This window comes from Triturus cristatus, chromosome 6 (genome assembly GCF_964204655.1).
Source record: "Triturus cristatus chromosome 6, aTriCri1.1, whole genome shotgun sequence".
Lineage (NCBI taxonomy): Eukaryota > Metazoa > Chordata > Amphibia > Caudata > Salamandridae > Triturus > Triturus cristatus.
This window is the reverse complement of record NC_140589.1, coordinates 1,465,137,138-1,465,160,208: the sequence shown is the minus strand read 5'-3', so window position 1 is coordinate 1,465,160,208 and position 23,071 is coordinate 1,465,137,138. Positions and strand designations below refer to the sequence as shown.

Sequence of the window (23,071 nt, the reverse complement as noted above, 5' to 3'; positions counted from 1 at the left end):
AATACTAATGTCAACTCAATTCATCTTAGAATCCGTAGTCAGAATTAATGGAAAAATGTTCTAAAAAAATTCAACATAACATTGACATAGTAGCTCAGATTTTTCAGACTATGGCTGTGCAAATACGGATACAATTGACATTGGCATACAAACAGAACTTTGATCTATAATCAAGAGAGCCATCTACATTATAAGTAACCAAGCATCATGGTTGCCTAGCGAATGTTCAGTGGACTACACAAAATTACTCTTAATTTAACTCTAACAAAAACAAAACCTCAATATTCAAAACTAGCCGCCATACTTTAAGTGGTCATCTCATCTGAGCTACCAAGAAACAGATTTGCAAGTCACATGCTGGGTATAGCTGAATCAGTCTTAACTGCCGAGTTTACGTTTTATTTTTCTCCATTATAAAATCAGAACCACAAGTACCAGAACTCTAACAACTCAGGAATGGGTGAATGAAGGAACCATTATAAATTACAACATCAATGTCTCTTTAAAATCGTCCTAGTAGATCACAGGCTAAAGAGAAAATGGCAAATAAGCGAGCCGTGCTGATACAGTCATTGTCCACTATCAATTTGTGCACATAACCATATATGTACGTCTCCTCTATGGAATAAAGGACAAAATGCAACAATGTTCAATTGATGCATAAATCCCCTGGACCTACAACAATAAAGTACATAAATAGAATTAGAATCGTGAATCCAGAATAGAAAAAAAAAAAAAAAAACAGTAAAAGTTTATGAAGGATAGTTGCAAAGAACTCCCTATTTTATTTATAAAGTTTTATATAGCGCAAACAAGATCCCGAGGGATAAGAGAACACTTTACAATATGATGGGAGGAAGGACAAAAGAAATATCTATATCAATATCCATTAAGAAGGGAGAGAGAAAAAAAAAACTGTGCAAAATACAACCAGGAGGGTAATACAATAAACAGGTGTAGGCGAGCAGCAAGGGGGCGACAGTGTACAATAAGGGGGAGCTGTATCAAATGGAAGAACAAAGGCAGTAGGAGCAACATCAAGGGGCCCTTGAGTGTAACCCTATAAGGGTAAGAATTTGTTCATTAGGAATCTTTTGGCTTCCACTTTGAACGCCGTTGATGAGGAGATTCTGCGAACTTCCGGTGGAAGAGAGTTCCAAACCATAGGGGCAGCTCCAGAGAAGGCTCGGTGACAGCTTCTCTATTAAGGATGAGTGGTTTCAGGAGGAGGGTAGAGGCGCTTCTTGAAGCTCTTACACCACAGGAAAGTTTGTTTTTGCGCAAGGTACGTAGGAGTGTTGAGGTGAAGGGCTTTGTGTGTAAGAACAGAAATCTTTAATTGAATTAGTGCTTCGATGGGCAACCAATTGTGGGATTTTAGGACTGGGCATACATGATCTTTTCGCGTGGTATCCGTAACCAGTCTAGCAGCTGCGTTAAGTGAAGCCCTTAGTGGAGCCAGGGCGTATTTGGGAAGGCCACAGAGGGTAGCACTGCCGTAGTCCAACCTCGGCAAGAAAAGCGCTTGGACCACTTGCTTGAAATCATTTAGAGGAAGGAAAGGTTTGATATTTCCGAATGACCTCATCAAGTGGGTAACTCCTTTGCATACATTGCTGATATGACGTTTCATGTTCAAGTGCTTGTCCATGGTGATACCGAGAGACTTGGCTGCGTCTACGATGAGGAGTGCAGTTGAAAGCAGTGAGGTGACTGAGCCAGAGGTCTAGCTTGGGGATGAGGTTCGGAGGGGAGATGAGCAGGAATTCTGTTTTGGAAGTGTTGAGCAGGAGATGGTTCTCCGTTAACCAGTTTGGAGTAAACATTATGGTAGTATTGAGTGAGATGATTTTTTCAGAGGATGAGATTTTCAGATATAGTTGCGTGTCGTCCGCATGCATGTGGAAGAGAATGTCCATGGAATTTAGAGAACGTGCAAAAGGTTCCAAGAAATGGTTGAAGAGGATAGGAGATAAAGCGGATCCTTGTGAGACCCCCGCCCCCCATGAGTATGGGAGTGGGCTGGGAGAGAGAGTGGTTTGCCTTGACTCCGAGTTCTGTGATGTACGAAGGATGAAAACCATTGTAACACCTGATCAGAAAAAACAATTCTATGTTGCAGGATGGATGGTTGTCATGATTAACCGTGTCGAATGCAGAGGAAAGGTCGAGGAGGATCAGGAGGCAGGATTCATTTTGGTCGAGCATTAGTAAAATGTCAAAAATGTGAGTGAGAGCCGATTCGATGCTCCCTAACTTTACGCAACATTATATTGCCGCAAAGAATAATGTAATAGAACTAATCACAGAAAGCCTAGCTATGCCATCGCTAGGCCTCCCTTTAACTTGATCAGGAGTGAGCGGTGATCTTCACTTCAGACAATAAATACATTGTAAGGTGAGGAGGGTCAGGCAAGAACAGGAGAGTGCCATTTTGATCACATCAAGTGCCCCTTTTGATTGTCTGAAATTGCTGCTACTCCGACATTTGGAAGTCTGCATCTGCTTTGCATATGGGCACGATGTTCTGAGGCTGACTCCTACCTGAATTCCAAGAACAGCCACAAATAGCAATAACCAGGCATGCAGACTAGTTAGCACGGAAGTACAGAAAGAGCAGTGAACAGGGCGTGCATGAGGGCTACCCATGCCCAAACCAGCCTTACCATTGAACTTCTGAAGATTATTGCTGGCGTGGTCTGTTTGGACTTCAAATTCGCACAATTTGACTTTGAACATTGCATCGGTGAATTAAACAAAAACAAAATGGACATTCTAACCCAGACATGTGACAAAAGGGTGCACTTTTTTGCATAATCGAGAAATGTGGATTGACGATTACCAACAACAAAAAAAGTAGGCCTTGAGACACCTCTCGTGAGCATAGTAAGAGGTAATACAATTATACTAGAGTTCAGGATCAGTATACACCCACTAATAAAAGAGGGTGCTTACACATCAACTAATGTGACCATGTTATAACCTTCCTTTAACCATACTGATGCCCCTGATCTGGTGGCAGATATCGGAGAACTTCACAAAGTATTCCTCATTATGCATTTCAATCTCGGCACAACATTTGGTTGTCCCATTCAAACACAAGCTATTCACTCATTTCCACAGAGGGAAGCATACATGCTGTTTATAGAGAAAAAAAGAGAAAAACAATTTTGTCTTGCTAAGCTTCTCCATCACATGTCATAAGGCCTTCCTCCTTTATCTCTCTCCCAACTCCACAGTTTCGACGCTTTCTTCACATCCTTGTTCTCTCACCCTTTATTGCCCTCTCAGTGAAGAGGCTCCAGTGTTGCTAGTGAAAGGACTGCCAAGCCCCTCCCCAGGCCAAGGCCTACACACCAACACAAAGCCACGTAGTCTAAGTGCAAAGTAAGATTTACAGCTCTGTGGTCAGCTTTTAAGTCACTCTCCCTCTCCTCCCTGGGAACAAGCAAAATTTTACCTTTTTGGAGTTCATGTAAGGGTATGGCTAGTACTCAAATTGAATAGGGGACTTAGCATTGTAAGAGCCTCCATACATCAGAGGATTTATTCCAGAGGTGCAATAAACGTTAAGTATTGGTTAATCTCTTCTTGCCTATGCCCCACCTCTGCACTGTTCCATACCTCGCTTCCTTGCTATCAGCTTGCGCTCCTTGTAGTCAAGTGCGCTACTGCAAGTATAATGCCACTGCCCTACCGACTGGAAAGTTGCTTGTCCACACTAACTTATGAAAATACTTCTATTAGCAAAACTGATTTTCTCTTGGAGAGCACTGTGCACTGCTCAGCTATTAAGAGTTACTACTGCTTATTTTCATGCCTCTCCGGACTTTGCTTGCGGTTACCAAGCCAGGATACCCCCCATGAGCTCATATGCCTCTCCGGTGAGGCCACCCAGGGCTTTGAAAAGCCAAGGTGCTGGGGGGTTGAGGTGGTGGGTTTTAAGTGTTTATAAAGGAGGTAGGAACAGTGCTCTTTAGGGCTAGGTATCGGTTTGACTGGATGGCCTCTAGGGCTAGGTATCGGCTTGCTTGACTAGGTGGGAGGTAATCAACAATTGAGAGGTCTGTGGACATGGCAGCTGGAAAGCACCAAGAGATGATATGCACCATAGTGATCTGTGTGGGGGTGTGTGGAGGTATGGCATAAGGACGTAAAACATGGTGCCATACTCAGCTGAAGGTACTTGTCTCTAAGAGTTGGAGCCACTTTACAACTCTAGGATTATGGCTGTTGAAAAGAAAGTGAATGGTGAATAGCGGAGTCAGTGAGAGAACATGATACTGTGCCTGCAGGGTGGGGATGCCAGCTGGCGAAACACATCGCTTTTGTGAAGCAGAAACCCAATACAAATAAACTTTAATATTGGTATGGATTAGAGAAAAAAGAAGCTGTGACCAATGGCTGTCTGCCAACCAGTATAGAGAAAAGTGACAAGGGGGTATAGATCACTACAGCTCCTGCATAAGCGTTCATATTAAAATGATATCCACTTTAAGGTGGCGAGGCACAAATTATACTTCTGAAGAGAAAAAGTGTGATAAAAATTTGGTCCCTGAGATGGTCCTAATGGTAGACAAAATAATTCACAGGCATGGATACTACCGAAAAAAATTACAGAAAAAAATAAGAAAATAATGGGAAAAAAAAAAAAAAAAAAAAAAAACCACCACTGAAAATTCTTAATTCTGGATTAATAAAAAAAGAATATCACACAAGATTAGGAAAAATAACAAACCTCCAGTTATAAAAGATTTAAAGATGCTAGATGGCATATTGGTAAAACGGGACACATGCAAAAGTGGGAAAGGATAACACACAATCTTAAAAAAACAAATTGACCTGCTGTGACTAATGCAGCCTGGTATAGTTAGTAAGAATGTAGAAGAGAACAGTGATCGAATACAAGAACTAGAAAAAAGACATACCCACCTACAAAGAAAGTACAAGTCATAATTATTCCTCCTGAACAAGCGATAAAATCAATATACCTCACACATTACTTTTATAAAACATCCTGCAACAATAACTGCAACAGTATCAGTAAAGTGAATACAAACATTGAAAATGAACAGTAACAGCTACCACTGCAGGACTACTGTAAGAAATCAAAAAAGATCATAGATATCTATTTCTGCCTAAATATATCCTCAAAATAGAACCAGACAAGGTTTTAACGCTAGCTATATCCAACAGTGAGATTTGATTTCAACTCTTGAATTCCCTTACTTCATCAACTAAAAAAAAAAAAAAAAAAAGTTAATGCCAGAACCCTGTGAGGACTTGCATTTACTCAGTGGAAATGTAATCAGATGACCCACAAAAGATGAAAACGTGATGCCTTTGTGCTATCAGGAAAGCTACAAACATTTAAAAACAATACCAATTCAGCAGCAAAGTTGTCGGGAAGTAAAATAGGATATAGACACTTCCCTGATACAACAATGAAAAAAGAAAGATTGCCTTGCCTTTTCTAATGTCTTCTCTGAGAACTAAATACAACTGGATGAGGAAGGGGAAGGAGCCAGACACAGAATCGAAGACGCGGACGTGGAAGAGGCAAACCAATGGAGTCATCAAACGTCGAAAAACAAGGAGAAGCCTCAGGAAATACAAATCAGTACCGATTACGCAGCAAATCAAAGAAATAAATAATAAATACAACTTAGAAACAGAAAATAACCTCATTGTTAATCTGTCAAAGACCAAACTTACAAAAAAATCAATGCTCACTACTCAATAAAGGCCCGACTTTGTCCTGAAATTCATCATGATATAGTGGAAACTAAAATTGAAACTTATAAATTCGTTCGAAAGCTGAAATTGGCAAAATACTTTGCAAAATTTCCTAAGGCTGCAATGCCAATAACAAGCAATGTAATCAACCCATCACCCCATATTGCAATAGATCAAATATCTGAAATAAAAACAGTATATGACCTTACACATAATTTACGGGATGAAGAATTACAAAAATTGGAGATTATAAAACAATTGGGCTTCGAAACATCTGGAAGAGAAAAAACATCCTTCAAACCAAATTCTGTCCAATCCTCACCCAAGGCAACAAGATCGACCTCTACTATGATCTTGTAATAGCAGATCTAGACAATCTACCAAACAAAGAAAGAAAAATGAAAGTCTGACAAAAATAGAGAGAGAAGCTTCGAAAGAATTGATGGAAAATAAAAATCTTGAAATAAAACCCGCAGACAAAGGGGGAAATATTGTGGGGATTGATAAAATCCAATACAAACAAGCATTTGCAATGCATTAGGTCTCGCATTTATGCAAGTTTGAGCTATTGACATAAATAACAATGCCTATTGGCATTGTCATTTACAATGCCAATAGCTTTAACTCGTGTAACTGCGAGACCTATTGCATTGCAAATGCTTGTTTAAAGCTGCAAGAGCAAATGCAGAAGCAAGCTGGTTGAAGTGCACTCTGCTAAACTCACTGACCGTGGTAGGGTATGTGCGTGTGTGAAAGTAATCGCGATCACATCAAAGCAGCCGTGGGGCCCGCGAAAGCGAAAGCAAACGAGTGCTTTCAGGCCTATTTCTTTAAATATGTGTTCTAGTCACATTTTATGTTGCTGCAAGTGTATACTCTCACCCTATGGGACTTCAACGCGCTATATAAACATCCGAATTAATACACTAAATAAACACGGTAGAGAGTGTTTGTGAAATAAACAGAAGAGGTTCAATAAAGTAACAGCTGGGGGAAGGTGGACAGTCTTGATGTGCTTTGATTAAGCCGCCGGAGCTGGGAGTGAAGTGCCCGCTTTGAAATGAAGTCTCGCGCCGATATGAATGGGGCTCTCGATGAATTATGGAGGGCGTGTGCGGATGTGTGCTGGCCGGAAATGGAAGGCACTCAGGAGAGAGGCATTTATCCATCACTTGACGGCCTGATTGCCAGGCACTTTTGTGATATTCAGGCTTCCAGATTCACTGCACAGGCATTGAGGGGGGGGGGGGGGGGGGGGGTGGCCAGTTCATTAAACTTGGAAACTCTATAGTAAAGAAGAAGAACTATCTTCACAGCTTCAAGGCACATGTGGTTAATAAACACGTAGGGAATGGGGGAGGAGGGGTGTGGGGCGGGGGCAGAGAAGAGGGCGCACTGTGGCCCGTAAACAACTAGCTGGTTTTATATGGGGCTGGCTGCTGCAGTTTGTGGCTTTGTAGAACGCAGGGGCTGCTTCTGGCCATCCCAGAGGGCAGAGGCGTCACAAACCCCCATTCTAGCAGCTGCAAAGAGGGAGAAGGAAGGGGGAGTAGGTTGTCACAGGGCCAAACACACTTAGAGGAGTTTCTATGGGACGCTTTTGTTTTCAAAGAAAACTTCATAATGGTGTGGCTCAAACATTCTAATCAAGACAAATACAGCAAGCAAGACAGAGAGAGCGAAGATAAACATGGGGAAAAGGAGAGAGCAAGAGATGGAGAAATATATTTGTAGAGAAAAGGGGGTAACTGTGAAAAGGATGGTTGAAATGAAAGAGGGTAAGGGAAAGGATGAGGAATGAACATGAAGCTAAAGCGAATAAAAATAAGAAAGATATAAAGGACAAATCTAATAGTGAAAGAAACAAGAGTGAACAGAGGGAAAAGTAATCGCGATCCCATCAAAGCGGCCGTGCGGCCCTCGAAAGTGAAAGCAAACTAGTGCTTTCAGGCCTCCAAATGGTGCGCGCGCCCGGCCGACGCACATGCACTGTATTTGGAGGCCCGAAAAGCCACTGTTTGCACTTCCAAAACTCGCTTACTATAAGTCTCGCCAGAGCAGCGCTAAAGCGCTGTCTCAGGCTAGACCTAAAAAGGAGGCCACAAGACAACTTAATGAGATCAAAAACTACAAAAAGCTAAAAACAAATCCGACAAATCAGCTGACAATTGAACTACAATCCAAATTGAAAATATGGTCAGAAAATGGTCTACTAACCACTGATGAACTACGATACTTGACAAAGGATAATCCTACTACACCAACGATGTACTTCCTACCAAAAAAATCACAAAACCTTAATAGAGCCACCTGGAAGACCTATAATATCGAGTTGTGATAGTCTCTATGAACCCCTCTCAAAATATGTTGATTCGTTTTTGGCACCCATGGTAACCACACTAAGTTCTTATATCAAAGACACAGGTGACTTTCTAAGAATTTTGAATGAAATCCATTGGCAAGAAGACTACCTACTAGCAACAATAGATGTAGTTTCACTCTACACATCAATAAATCATGATACAGGACTCAAAGCGTTGAAATACTTTCTAAACCAAAGAGACATCAAATATCTTGAACACTCTAAAATGCTTTTGGAGATGGTGGAAATGTGCTTAAGGAACAACATTCATATTTGATCAACAGATTTACTGCCAAATGTGCGGTACTGCCATGGGCGCTTCATTTTCGCCAAGCTACGCAAATCTCACCATGGGATGGTGGGAAAAATCAATTGCATGGAGTGAAGACATGGAAGTGTACACGGAAAAAATTGTGTTATGGCTCAGATTTATAGACTATTTGTTTATTATCTGGAATGGAACATCAGAAGAATTCAGCACATATGTAAAAATGTTAAATATCAACAAGGAGGGCTTAACATTCACATCTAATGTAAACAAAACAAAAATCCAATTCTTGGACATTGAAGTATACCAGGAAAACGGCCAATTAAAAACTACTACGTACTGTAAGCCTACAGCCACAAACAGTCTACTCCAGGGAACTAGCTTCCATCCAAAATCATTAATAAAAAGCATACCCTTTGGGGAATTTTCACGTATGAAACGTAACTGCTCAGATGAGGATGAACTTAAACAAAAAATGGATGAAACAACGAAAAAATTCTTGGAAAGAGGTTATAAACCTACAGATATAAGACTGGGAAGAACAAAGACAGAACAGATTCCAAGAGAAACCATCTTACAGGCTAAACATGAACAACAAAAAATTGAAACATCAGATATCAGAATGATCCTGTCATACAGCAAAGAAAATTATGCAATTTCAGAAGTCATGAATAAACATTGGCATATTCTATTGAGAGATCCCGATATGAAAAAACTCTTGAATGAAAAACCGAATATATCCTATAAAAAAACACCATCGATTCAAGACAAGATTGTGCATAGTCACTTCACAGGAATAAAAAAGAAAACCTGGCTCTCGGATCATCAAAGAGGTTTCAAAAAGTGTGAAAAATGCAAGGCCTGTAAAATTGTAGTTAATAAAAAAGAGATCATGGGTCCAAAAGGAAATAAATACATAATCAAAGAAAAGATCAACTGCGAAAGCACATATGCTGTATACATGTTGGAATGCAATTGCAGAAGTAGATATATTGGGAGTACAATATGTCATTTAAAAAAACGAATATTAGAACATATCCGCGCAATCCAAAACAATGACCAGACCTATGCAATGACTAAACATATGAAAGTACATCATGAAAATGGATGGCAGCAAATGAACTATTGGGGACTTGCAACAATCCCCATAAATGAGAGAGGAGGTGACAGAACCAAAAAAATTGAGACAATTGGAATCAAAATTAATAATTAGATTTCAAACGAAACAACCGAGAGGACTGAAGGGTGATGAAGAACTCCATGCTCATTTGTAAATAACCTGTTCATGCACAAAGACAACTTTAAAGACCCAATGTAAAAACTTGGAAAGAACTGATTGGCAAAAAACATGATACACGAACACTATACCGTATAATCAAGGCACTAAGCCACTAATGAACTGCCAAATGTGTGTGTATGTATATATATATATATATATATATATATATATATATATAAATAATAGCTACATATGTATTATATACAACTAAAGATTTGGTTCATCTTTCAAAAATTGCACAATATTTAGATGTATTACACTGTATATATTATTCACCTTTTCACAATGAGCACTACATATCCCATGATGCATTTCAATGGCTATATGGGCAATTGGATATATAAAGACATCACTTGTAGTACACAACTAACCGTGATCTTTTCTTCTAAGTGAGAATATATATATATATATATATATATATATATATATATATATATATATATATATATTTTCTCATCTACTGGCGGTCGCCAGTAGATAGTTACAGTTAGGACAGAGTTCCCATAGGAAATCTCAAAATTCTATTTTGAATAACTTTGGCGCCGGTTGACTTATCTTCGTGAAAATTTCAAAACGAATGGGGCGCTCCGCTCAGCTCCTACCCTGAAAGTCTCGGGGTGATTCGTCAAGTGGGGGCTGAGAAAAAAGGGGGGTCCCAAAACACGTTTGCACCATGCATTTTCCCATAGGACCTTTAGTCGAAGGTACAGCCCGAACGGCTGAACAGAATTACTTTAAATTTGGCAAAAAGGGAGTCCTCAGGTCAGGGATGTGCCTTTTGCATAAATGGTGTCAATCTGTTCAGTAGTTCCTGAGAAAATTGCAGTTAAAAGTAAATAAATATCTATATACGCGCACGGTGCCGTGCGCAATTCTGATTGGTGGTTAGATGTCAGTCAACATTCGAATCGCTCGAAGTCAGGAAGTATCGGACGCCATTTTGTGTGTGGCAGTGAAAAAGAAAGGTGGAGAACGTGAAAAGGGTGCAGGGTAGAGAGTTCCAGACCCCCTAGCCTTTGTCAGGGGGTCCCTGAAGGACCCCGAAGGGTGAAAAAAAACTTTTTTTTTTTCAAAAAATCGTGGGGCTGCGCGCACGGTGAAAAACCCGTAACAAAAAAAAAAAAAACATTTTAAACGAGCCATTCCATATTACAGTCAATCTATAACTATATACATAGGTAGTTTATTGTAAAATAAATATATAAAAAATATAATACATACATAAATAAATAGCATTAAAAAAACCTTACAAATTTACTAAAAAAACCCCATAGGTTTCACACATGTTACAGTTAGAAATTAGCATTTAAAAAACCTTGCAAATTTACTGAAAAAACCATAGGTTTCACACGTTATAGTTAGCTGGACATTTCACTCGTAAAAAACCATTAAAATTTCCCCCGTTATAGTTAGTTCAGCTAAATATAACTCGCGCGACCGCAATCCACTGCTGATGACGTCACATAGTACATCACTCATGACCTGGTCAGTGACATCACTCATGACATCACTGATGACATCTCAAATGACATCACTGATTACATCATCCAGTGAATATGTGTCTTTCTGAAAAATAAATATTTTTTATATATGTATATCTAAAGGTTAATGGAAGAATAAATGGGTAAATAAATGTCTAAATGGATGGGTTTTTTTTGGTAAAATTAATTGTATAACTGAATACAGTGATGTAATATGTGACGTCATCAGCAGTGGATTGCGGTCGCGCGAGTTATAGTTAGCTCAGCTAAATATAACGGGGTAATTTCAATGGTTTTTTACGAGTGAAATGTCCAGCTAACTATAACATGTGTGAAACCTATGGTTTTTTCAGTATATATCTCTATCACTGAAAATTTCTCGTCGATGATGACAAAGAAAGAAGTTTCAGCCCAAATCCATATACGCAAAAAGATTTATTCTGGCATGTATCAAGTCAACCGGCGTTTGACTTGCTACATGCCAGAATAAATCTTTTTGCGTATATGGATTTGGGCTGGAACTTCTTTCTTTGTCATCATTGACGAGAAATTCAGTGATTTCTGAGGACTCACGCCCTCGATCCAGCCCGCCGCCATTAGCAGCAGAGAGACCCGCGAACTTGTTGTTTGAAATATATATATATATTTTTAGACTATTATAGGGCATGGTATCTAAACAGCTCAAGTCCAGTTCCTCTCTCACATGGAGGTGTGAAGTCTCAAGTTTGCAAGCTGGCTTGTACAGTCTCGGATAGCGCCTTGATGCCCGAAATACACTTTACTGTACTCCCCTTCTCCTATTACGCAGAGATACTATGCATAACGTTTTTCTCCACCCATATTCAACATGCCACCTTAACCTTACTCCCGGCAGAACTTCACGTGCTGCAGGGTGTCATGATAGTCTAAGCGCATCTGCGCCTCGTGGTGAACGGTGAGAAACCTTCCCGGTAATTTGATACGAGTACCATGACAACGGTGTTTCTCTTGGCATCAAAAATGTAATGGCGTCCAACCCGCCACTGTACTTGAGGGAATCAATTACTGAATCTTTCATCTCGTGGGCTTCAGCAACTTTCTTCTCGTTCAATTTATCAGCAAAAGCTGCTACAAATTTCATATTTTCCATATATTATGGAAGCAACAATGGATGCATCAGCAAAGGTAAATTACATAGATTTATTTTTAAAGCATGCACAGCAGCCGCCCAGTGCCCTGCACACGGGGGCCTGTAACTTTTGTATTTGGATATAGAAGCTGAAAAAATTCTTGGCGCACTTTCCCTCCTTTCTCCGGAAGTGGTGGCACGGGAGCTGGTCAGTGTAGAGAGGTAGTCATTTTTTTAATGTACAGATTTACATAGTGTAAACTCAACCAGAAGGTATTGGAGCTCTTTACATGAGCACCAGTTACGTTACACAGTGACACATTCATTTTTGGTAGGCACGGGGAGATTGTCATTTGCCCAGAAACACAGGACACTGAGCAGACGCCGAGGGTGGAACCTGGTTTCCAGGCTTTAAAGTCGGCAGCTGTAGTCGTAAGGCCACAACCTTGCCCAACTGATGCTGAGGGGCACGAGATTTTTTTTAAGGGAGAAGCCGAACTGAGAGCCGCCCTGAACATGCCTGCGAGTCTCCAGTGTACTGCTGTCACCGCCAGCCTCACGGACACTTCTTTATACCCTAATTGGCACATAGGTGTTATATCTGCGTTTCTAAATTTTGTAGCAAAAAGGTCATAATACTCAATTCATGGTAGTCAATTTGCTTCTTCTAAAGGCTTAAGAACCGAAGCTTCCTATATATAGAGCATTTCAACTCTTAAAGTTCAGAATACCGCATGTCGTCAGCGCCGGGTGTTTAGTTCACTGATCATCCAGTCGATGCACTGGTTCGTAGCACTATAAATACCTTATAGCGCTATTGTTGTCCTTTACATGTCACACCGTCTATCGACCCCAGAACCACGAGAGAGGCTGGGTGAGCACGACTTGGTTTGAGCGAAAAGCACATCATACACTGATATTTGAGAGCGCAAATGGACTGGACCTGATTATTTGAAAGAACGATTTGCTCACCCCATATCACTTCAGTCTATGAGTTCGATGAATCTCAAGGTGCATCGCATGTGCGTACCATGACATTAACACAGCGTCATGACATTAACGCCACATGACCCGAAATCCTACACTTTTCGTTCAATTACCTGTGTAAAACCAACAACGTCACAGCGTCCCTAAAAATACATGGTGAACGCGCAGCATGCGTGTTGAGTATTAACGGCTTCATAGCTCCCTTTTAGTTTCCTTGGCGTGTGTGCCGAGCAGGCTGTTCTACTTTTGTTTTGAGCAAATAAATCAGCAACCCCAGACAGAACAAGCATGCGAGTGGTGCGCGCGCGCGCGCCACAGCGAGCGATCTGTTTTCAATTATCGCGCCCGGGCCCGATAATTGAAAACAGATGTGGCCAGTGCGGGTAACCGCAAGCAATAGGCCGTGGGCGGAGCAAAGACGGGACATGCGCCCGCCTTTACCCAATGGCATGCGGTCTTTGTTAAAAAGACGCACACAAAGCCCACTAGCCGGGGACAAAACAAAAGCACACGCACGAGCTTGTGGTGAGATTTGAAAAGCCCTTACAATAAGTCGAGCAGAGCATCGCATGCGAGCTGCGCTAGGCTCGACCTAAAAAATAAAATCTGTATTTGTGCAGACTGCATTATACTTTGCAGAAAACCCAATAGAAAAAAGTGTATTCCAAAAGATGCAAAGAAACAGGTTATATCTCACTGTTAAATGACTGATCATAGATGAGTACATGTAAAGCAACAAATAACTGTACACTATTCGAATATAAAATTCCCCTGTTCTTAGTTCAGTTTATCCGGCACTATCAAACTCCAGAAGCTTGAGTGAACTGAAGTAAAAAAGTTTACTTCTTTTTAGGGCGATGTACACGTGATCAGGCACTACCCGATAGTCTTTACCCTTTCATTTTCAAGTTCAGAAGCTGCTTTTAATAGGTGCAACTTAGGTCAACTGACGCAGGACAGTTTTTGCAAACAAATTACTCCCTCTCCACCAATAGAAGGTGTTCTACCTACGGAGAAGCCATATCAACTCATGGCTGGCAAACAAAAGCACCAAATCGAAATCACGACACAAGGAATCTGAATTTCATCTTGAGTTTCTTCCTACTACTGAAGGGGTACCACAACTTATTACTACCACAGCGAATTCCATTTATGCTATTTGTTGGTATAACGCTTACTTATTAGGGATAAGACTTGAAAAAGTTTACACGGAATGAAATGTGCATCTTCAGTCATTTTGCTGCGCCACACCCAATCACAGTGCAAGACAGCAAATGGCTTAAGTGGTCTGATTTGGATAGTCAGTGCAAAACATGAATGAGAATTTAACTGACCAACTGATCAAGAGGGCTAACTCAAAGTGCCCCTAGGCACATACTCGTATTTTCATACATATAATTTTTAGGTCTAGCATCAGCCAAGACCTTTTGTGTTTAATATTAATATATATATTCACTGAAAAAACCATAGGTTTCAGACATGTTATAGTTAGCGGAAATTTTACTGATAAAAAACCAATGAAATTCCCCCGTTATAGTTAGTGCAGGCAACTATAACTCACGCGACCGCAATCCTCTGCTGATGCTAATACTGTATTTAGACACTTATTTGCCCATGTCTTCTTCCATAAATTTTTAGCTATACATATATTACAAATATTTTTTTTTCATAAAGACACATATGTCATCAGCAGAAGATTGCGGTCGCGTGAGTTATAGTTGCCTGCACTAACTATAACGGGGGAATTTCATTGGTTTTTTATCAGTAAAATTTCCGCTAACTATAACATGTCTGAAACCTATGGTTTTTTCAGTGAATTTGTACGGTTTTTTAAATGCTAAGTTACTTTACGCCATTCGTGGCGTGCACGCCCACTTAACGCAGTTCGTTCCGTGCGCGCACGGTGCACTTCGCGCACCGTGCGCGCTCAGTGAGCACGCGGTGCGCTTTGCGCACCGCGCGCCCACTTTACGCAGTTAGTGCCGTACATGCAAGGTGGGCACGCAGTGCGCTACGCGCACCGCGTGCCAACGTTACGCACCGTGCGCACATGGAGGACATATTATGCGCTTCCTTGTGATAGGTAATCTGTTAAATTTAATTTGTAAGTGATGACAATAATATGCCATGCACAGAGAGTTTTTTTTTTTTATTAAAATTTTTAGCGTAAGCGCACCGTACGCGTACGGTAAGCGTAATCGGCGAAATTTTCAAAAAATAAAAATTTACCGTTTTTGGCCTTGGGGGATCTTTGAGGACTCAACTAACATGGCTATCTATGTGCATGGGCGCTGTCTAAACAGCCCCTTTATATGTTTTTTGCCTTTGTTTACAGCCCCCCCCTCAGAGTGCGAGAGAGAAAATGGCGGCCGCCGCTTCCTGGTTTCGACCGATTCGAATGTTTACTTAGATGTAACAGCCAATCAGAATCGCGCTCGCGCACGCCACCGTACGGTAAGCTTACGGTAAGCGTACCGTAAGCTGGCTCAGATATATATATTGATTTAAAGGCTATTTTCTCAGAATCTACTGAACAGATTTACACCAAACCTACAAAAGGCACTTCCTTGACCTGAGGACTACCTCTCTGCCAAATTTCTAGTAATTCTGTTCAGCCGTTCGGGCTGTAGCCCTGTCTAAAGGTCCTATGGAAAAATGCATGGGAAAAACGCGTTTTGGGACCCCCCTTTTATCTCAGCCCCCGCTTGACGAATCCCCCCCGAGACTTTCAGGGTAGGAGCGGAGCGTAGCGCCCCACCTATTTTGAGAAATTCGCGAGGATTCGTCGACCGGCGCCAAAGTTATTCAAAATAGAATGTTGCGGATTTCCTATGGAAACAGGGTCCTAACTACAACTACCTACTGGCGACCGCCAGTAGGTAATATATATATATACATACATACACATATATATATACATACACATACACACACACACACACATACACACACACGAACATACTCGCAAAAATACACAATTTTTTTTAGCACAGACACTTTTGGTCTGCCATCTTCAGTCAATGTCAACCTGTATTGTCACTCACATTTTGCTTCCACGCATCAGATCATAGAGCATGGGACAACAGCTCAGCCTGCTTCAGCCACTGGCTGACTTGGCTGTGAATGGCTGCATTATCCTCTTGCACAATGTGCATATCGGCACATTAAGTAATTCTCTTCAGTGCCAGGGAGGTACTACTGTGCAATCTGCGCTTTCACATAAAAAAAATATTTAGCTTTTTAGTCAATGCTGGTTTTAATTTGGCGAGGGACTGCCTGCTGCCCCAACACTGCTACTGGGACAGTGTCACAGGTCCTAATACAAAAATACACAAACAAAATAAGCACTGGCAAAACCAAAAGGTCAACAGCCATTGCCAGACATACAGACTTAGATGAGGCTTGTTTAATACATAACACCGGCGAAGCAGCTACAGCAATCTTTAGGCCAGACTTAATAAAGCAGATATCATACATAAAAAAAACTTTAAAGAATCCCAGTTTGCGTCTGAAACATCCACAATGGTTATTCAGCCATTTCAAAAAGTAACAGATGTTAACTGCGCTATTAGTGTTGCTGTGGAACCCTTCAAACTATTCACAAAGGAGACTAATGACAAAGACATTTCACAGTACATTAAGTAATACTGCTGTAATACTCATATGTCTTTCCAAATTGGCCCAAAACATCAAAAAGAGGTATATTTAGGAAACAGTCCAGTACAATTAGTGTAAACAGAAACAACTGTGTTTTTACTAATAGGAAGTTGGCGATTTAGAGGATAGGCATGCTTAGAGTACGTGAAAGAGCACTCCTGTAGTACTACTACTTTTATATAAGCTTTCTGAATCTGCCCAAAGTCTTTTATTGTCCAATACACCACTCTATCCGCCACAGCTAATGTTGCCATGATGCATACGCTTGAAAGTTAAAGAAACAATCTTTGCAGCAAGATCCGGCGACAAACCCCCCTGCAATACAACACAGATACTAACGAATACATATTTAAGCTGTAACCGTAAGAGTAGAGTGCAGCGTTTTTTGGAATCACCAAAATTACATTTTAGACTAGATAATACATTCCCCAAAGTAAATAAATAGTGCGTCTTTTGGTCAATGACTACGAGAACCAGTTAATGAAGCCTTCAAAGATGACCCTTTAGAAAGTTCTTCGAGTAGGATATGTAGATTCCCTGTTACACAACACAGCTCGTTTGGGCATTAAGCATCCAACATGCCTATAAGGAAGGATACCGGATAAATGGTCTGTTGTGGCAGAACCAATATTCTCGGTGTCGCCATCATGGACAATGGTGAAATATATAGTAGTGGACGATGACCATCCCTGTTGAAAGAGGATACCACATTTCCTCTATCCATCAGCAAGAAACACATTTTACTTGCTTAATAATTATAGCCACCTGTTTGAGACTAAATTTGATCTTGAGCCAAACCATTAATGCCTGTCAATTTATTTACTTTTTGTATTTAAAATAAAAAGCCCCGCCCTTATTTAAAATAACCCGGTCTACAGGTTGTAGTATATTAAAGGCTTGTATTAATTTCCTGTGCATGGCTGAGGAAGGAGCCACATAATCAGCACTTTATAAGCTGAACAACGAGCTGGATGGTGACGAAGACGCAGGATATGAAACAAAAGATAGAGATGACCAGCACCCTCTGGTTACAGCCTACCTCAGCTTCGACAATGATGAATACAGAAGGGGCTATACATTCAGGAACGCAAAGGTTCCTTTGAAATACCCAGTAAAACAACCGCAGACGTCGATGGAGAGAGGGAAGGATTTGCATATGTTCACAGCAGGCTGCATTTAACGAACGCTGTTAAGCTGTACACACCTGAGAAGTACACATGTATTTCCTCAAATAAAACAGATGGTTGCAACAATCAAAGTCCAGCACCTAGTGAACAAAAGGAAGATATGACTGACCCTGCGGTCTTCCTTCAAACGCTCTGCGCTTGGAAAAGAACTCTCCAGAAAGGCAGCTCACGTGATTTCGTGTTCCTCACAGACCTGTCGGCAACATGCAGGTCGCCGGACAGCTTAAGTTTTCACCCTGGTCGACATGAAACCAGCGTGTGAAAACGGAATCATTAGCTAGTCCAGTTCGGTCCACTCAAAAGAACATTTATACAACAAGAATAGTAACATTACGTAAGTGCGAAAAAATGGTGCAAATTTCTTAATTTCTCGAACTAGTCTCTCACTTTAATACATCTATTTATATAACACTTTATCCAATGAATTGTCTGTAGGGTTTCATGACAGGTGTATTTTACCAAAATCTGTGGTCCTCCGAAGGCGGCAGATGTGCAGAGCACGTCAGGATTCAAACTGAAGTAGCTCGTTTCGACAGAGAATATTGCTATAACATAGGCAAAGAAGCTTGGAAAATGAGATTTTGGTGTAACTGGAAAGCAAAAACTGTCTCGCAGAGTGTAGAAGAGTGACCTAAATCACTTGGCAATTCACTCCACTAGACGCAACAAGCACCAACCTGAGAGTTACCAAAACACAATCTCTAAGTCCTAATCCTGGATCAGGATGGTTATCAGCATGGCAGACCGGGCAGAAGACCAGTAAAAGCTACGGGGAAGCTCGTACTCCCCATCACTTGAGAAATGACTGAGATGCACTGTTGCTGGAGAGTGCGTTTTAATATGGATGTGCCGCAAAGGAAACAAGTGTATGCTCCTGACACATACATGGTAGACTCCTACCCTAGCGTGGCATGGCAGTCACTACACAGGACTGGATAATGGTTCAAGGATTAGGTGATTACACTCCACAACATTCTACGCACAGCTTGCTGGCTTTGTCCACTTCACTGACGTCTTGCTGACTAGTCCATCAAAGTAGAATAATTCACGTACCTGATGAACATCTGACACAAAACATCTGAATTTCTAATGGAAAACTATACATTGATAAAGACCTCTCTCACCGGCGTAACAAATACCTCAGCCAAACTTGATCGTTCCACCTTTTATAAACACCCTTTCAAATAATGAGTCAAGAGATCGAGGGCTAAAAACACCCAGAGTCTGATGAAAGAAGCAAGATCATTTGTTTTTTACAACATACATAGCAAAAAAAAATTTGAAAGAAAAATATTTGAACACCTCTTCTTGAACTATATCAGTGGTAAAAACCACCCATAGTCTTTCTTCTAGCTCTTTAAAAATGACACCACAGTGAAGGCGAACACAACCGGGCCAGCAGAGGTAGAGTCAGCACAAGTCGTGCTGCACCAACCTGATAGGTAGAAGCAAACAACGAAGAGAGCTACGATCTACAAAACCGTAACGTATTATCAAAATATGTGTTAAATGAGTATTATTTTGTGTCATTAGACAGGTGACTTACTCGCTGAAAACCCGTTGACGTCCAGTAACTAGGACAATAGGTAAATCAAGAACGGCGCGAGTGAGGGGGCTGGCCACATCGATTAACTGAGAGGAGTGTTTTTTACTAAGGGAAATGCACCCATAAACATTTTGTTTCACTGCGCACTTTCTTCCTACAGCATTCCAAGTAACAGCAGCATTGTAATGACTATTTTTGACCTTCTTTCGTAAATACTTACCAACTAAAAATGCGATTACCGCACGCTACCATTTGGTCAGGACTCTTTACACTACGAATTTTAATCTACCACACATTAACATCTAGTTGTAAAGAAACAATACAATTTGACATGAGAAAGATCGAAGGAGTTGGCCAGAACGTGAATCTAAGGGAAGCGCCCTACCATAGGAACTGTACATATTTCGTATCCAATCACGGGTAGCATCACCAGGTAAATTATATTTAACACCAATATTGAGACGCCCTAATCATTCGCTCAGAACGCTAACAAATATTTTAACCCTAAGTACTAACATCTCTTACGCTATCACACTGTGATAACTTTTCAACACTCACACATTGTTAAAAACTACCCAGCAAATAAAAGACCTGCTAGAATTCCTATCACTTGTTTACAAGAGCGTAACAGCTAACATCATATAATGTAACGTCATCTATAAAACATGTAGATTTTTCACCCAGAACGCTGATAATTAACCACTTCCTGACACTGTACCACATTTATGTTATCAATCCACATGATAAAGAAACAAAAAAAAACAACAAAAAAAAAGCCAATGATATTCCAACTATACTCGAACCCACAGCAAGCAAAGATTAGAGATCCTCACTAATAGGTCTGCCATAGGAATTTGCCTTGTTATAAAGAGGTGCCATTTTATAGTTTCTTGCACTGTCTTAGCACAAAGACAGCATGACCATTTGTGAGAATACAGACCTGATATTCTCCTTTATGTTTGATTGTCTTGTTTCCTCCCTTTTTTGCAGGTACTATCTGACCAAAGCAGAATCAGGTGAATATACCTAGATTCACGAAGACCCTGACAACACATGGTCTAAGTTCACAGAGACGCAATAGGTCTCTCACTATACCCCTTTCCTACATCTTTTCACTCTAGGTCAGAGGTCTTCAAACTTTTGGATACCGAGACCCCCCTGTCAACATTTTGAGGCGTAAGGACCCCCTCTTGACAAAAATGTCTAAACCTGTTGACTAAATTGCGTGGGATGAAAATGTAAATGAGGTTATGTGATGCCGCATATTTTGGGATAGCATTGCTTCATTATTTTGATATTTGTTACACAAAGTAACGCTGAGGAAAGATTTCACCCAATCAGTACCCATTTATAACCAAAATACAGCAATTATCATCAGAAAGATTTCAAGTCAACCTTTGTGAAGGGCCTTCCACTCTGCAGCAATACGTGCTGCCACATTAGAAGCTCACCTGGCCCTGACCGGAAGAAGCAGGGGTCCCTTAAAACCCTGGCGGTTTTGTGTAGAGTTAAGCCGTTTACCCATGCAGCTTTCCTCTCACCCTCTCCCTTCCATCCCTCTCTCCTCTCCTAACCCCGGATCCCTCTCTCACTTTGCAGGTCATTTTCTTTCACCCCTTTGTACAACTTCTGAACTCTCCCCATTCAACCTCTCACTTCACCTTTAATCACCTCTTGCCATTCTGTCCTTTCACTGCCCTCATCTCTAACAGTCTCTCACATTTATCTCATGGCCTCTCTGGCCCTGTCACCTCCCGTGCCCCTCAGCACTTCTCATTCACCTCGTCTCTTCATTCAAATTTTTGTCTATTTGTATCTTACACCTCTCCAGTCCCCCCATTTCTCTTTCACATCTCCCCTTTGTTCTAACAGAAGCCCTCACCTTTGGATCACACTCACTTCTTGCGTGTCCACACTTCTCTTCGGCAATTCACATTTCTCCTCATCCCTGACCTCTTCAATCAAATTCTCTCACTCCCTTGCTGTCCTCTCTCATTTTGGGTGCGGATGCAAGTTCCGAATGGTATGAATGAATGTATGATTACTGATGGGCTTGTTTGAGTGAGTTGCATATTGAGTAGTGACGGGGACAGGTGAGTGAAGTGTCACGTGAGTGCAGGATGAGTAGTGTACTCGTGTGACTGCAGGTTGAGGTATAGTGTGAGCAGGACAAGTGCATTTTGAGTGCAGAGTGATCACTGAGAGTGCAAGGTGAGCGGGTGAATGGTGCAAGTGCATGGTGATCAGTGTGAGTGCATTGTGATCACTGTGAGTGCAAGGTGAGCGGGTGAATGGTGCAAGTGCATGGTGATCAGTGTGAGTGCATTGTGATCACTGTGAGTGCAAGGTGAGCGGGTGAATGGTGCAAGTGCATGGTGATCAGTGTGAGTGCATTGTGATCACTGTGAGTGCAAGGTGAGCGTGACAATAAAGGGCGAGAATGAGGAATGAGTTGTCTGAATGCAGGGTGCATTCCCAGACCCATGAAGTAACTCAGCATGTTATTGACGGGGCGTAGACTTTAAGATCTAAGTTAAACTATTGCGGCATTAATCGGGGATCGAGGGTGAAGGAAATAAATAATGTGCTGATCCTGCAACAAACTTCCAGTCCTATGGTTAGGGTTACCAGCAGATTATTTTGATGGCCCTGTCGGTACAAAAAAAAGCAGTCACCTAAAGCGGTATTTTCAGCGCTTATCTGTGCATACTTCCCAGGGCCGGCTTTAGTGCTGGTGGTGCCCTGTGCGACAATGTTTGTTGGTGCCCCCCCAATGACCACCCCCACCACGGATTCTCTCACTAGCACCCTTTAACAGTGACCAAGTCTCCATAACCCCACACTCTCAGATGCATTGAATTAGTTATATAGTGCCACTCATACCAGTGTAGGGTGTCCGAGCACTTTGCATCACACACACATTACACAGAGACAATCATAAGTGTGTAAACCAGTGTATAGGAAATGTTACATAAGCCAAAGGACTAAAAGTATAGGAGTCACATGTCATCCATACTGGTAGGCAGTATAGTTCAAGAGTGCTTGGTGTGGAGAAGCACAAACTCAGAGTCGAAAAAGAAACAGCATAGTTGGGAGTTTCCTTTAATAATAAGAATTGATTTCTAGCCAAATTAACCCTTTTTGCAACATTAATCAATGGTCTAATAAGGTATTCTTTGTAGTGTGCATGCTGTTCTAGGATGAAAGTTAATAGCTCACTATTCTATATCAGGACTTTAAGTTATAAATTGCAAGTAACAAAAGGATGTCTCTTTTGAAAGCAGTAACCTGCTGATCTCTTCACATCATATGCACTCTGTAATCTACTTGGTACACGTTCTTTGCAGCAGGCATATTAACCCTCTGCACTAACTTCACCTAAGTCAAAACCTCAAGTATACAAAACACTGATCTCTCTCCAGGAAGATAATTAATCACACGTTATCTTGACATTTATGTG

General features: G+C 41.1%; 1 protein-coding gene and 1 pseudogene across 5 annotated transcripts in view; both read right to left on the bottom strand.

Moving 5' to 3' along the window:
• The window catches only part of PELI1 (pellino E3 ubiquitin protein ligase 1), a 253,325-nt gene that overhangs the window by 189,755 nt on the left and 40,499 nt on the right, over positions 1 to 23,071 (bottom strand). The gene's annotated exons all lie outside the window — the stretch shown is intronic.
• LOC146821547 (ATP synthase peripheral stalk subunit b, mitochondrial pseudogene) overlaps positions 11,846 to 23,071 on the bottom strand; it is a 53,226-nt pseudogene continuing 42,000 nt past the window's right edge.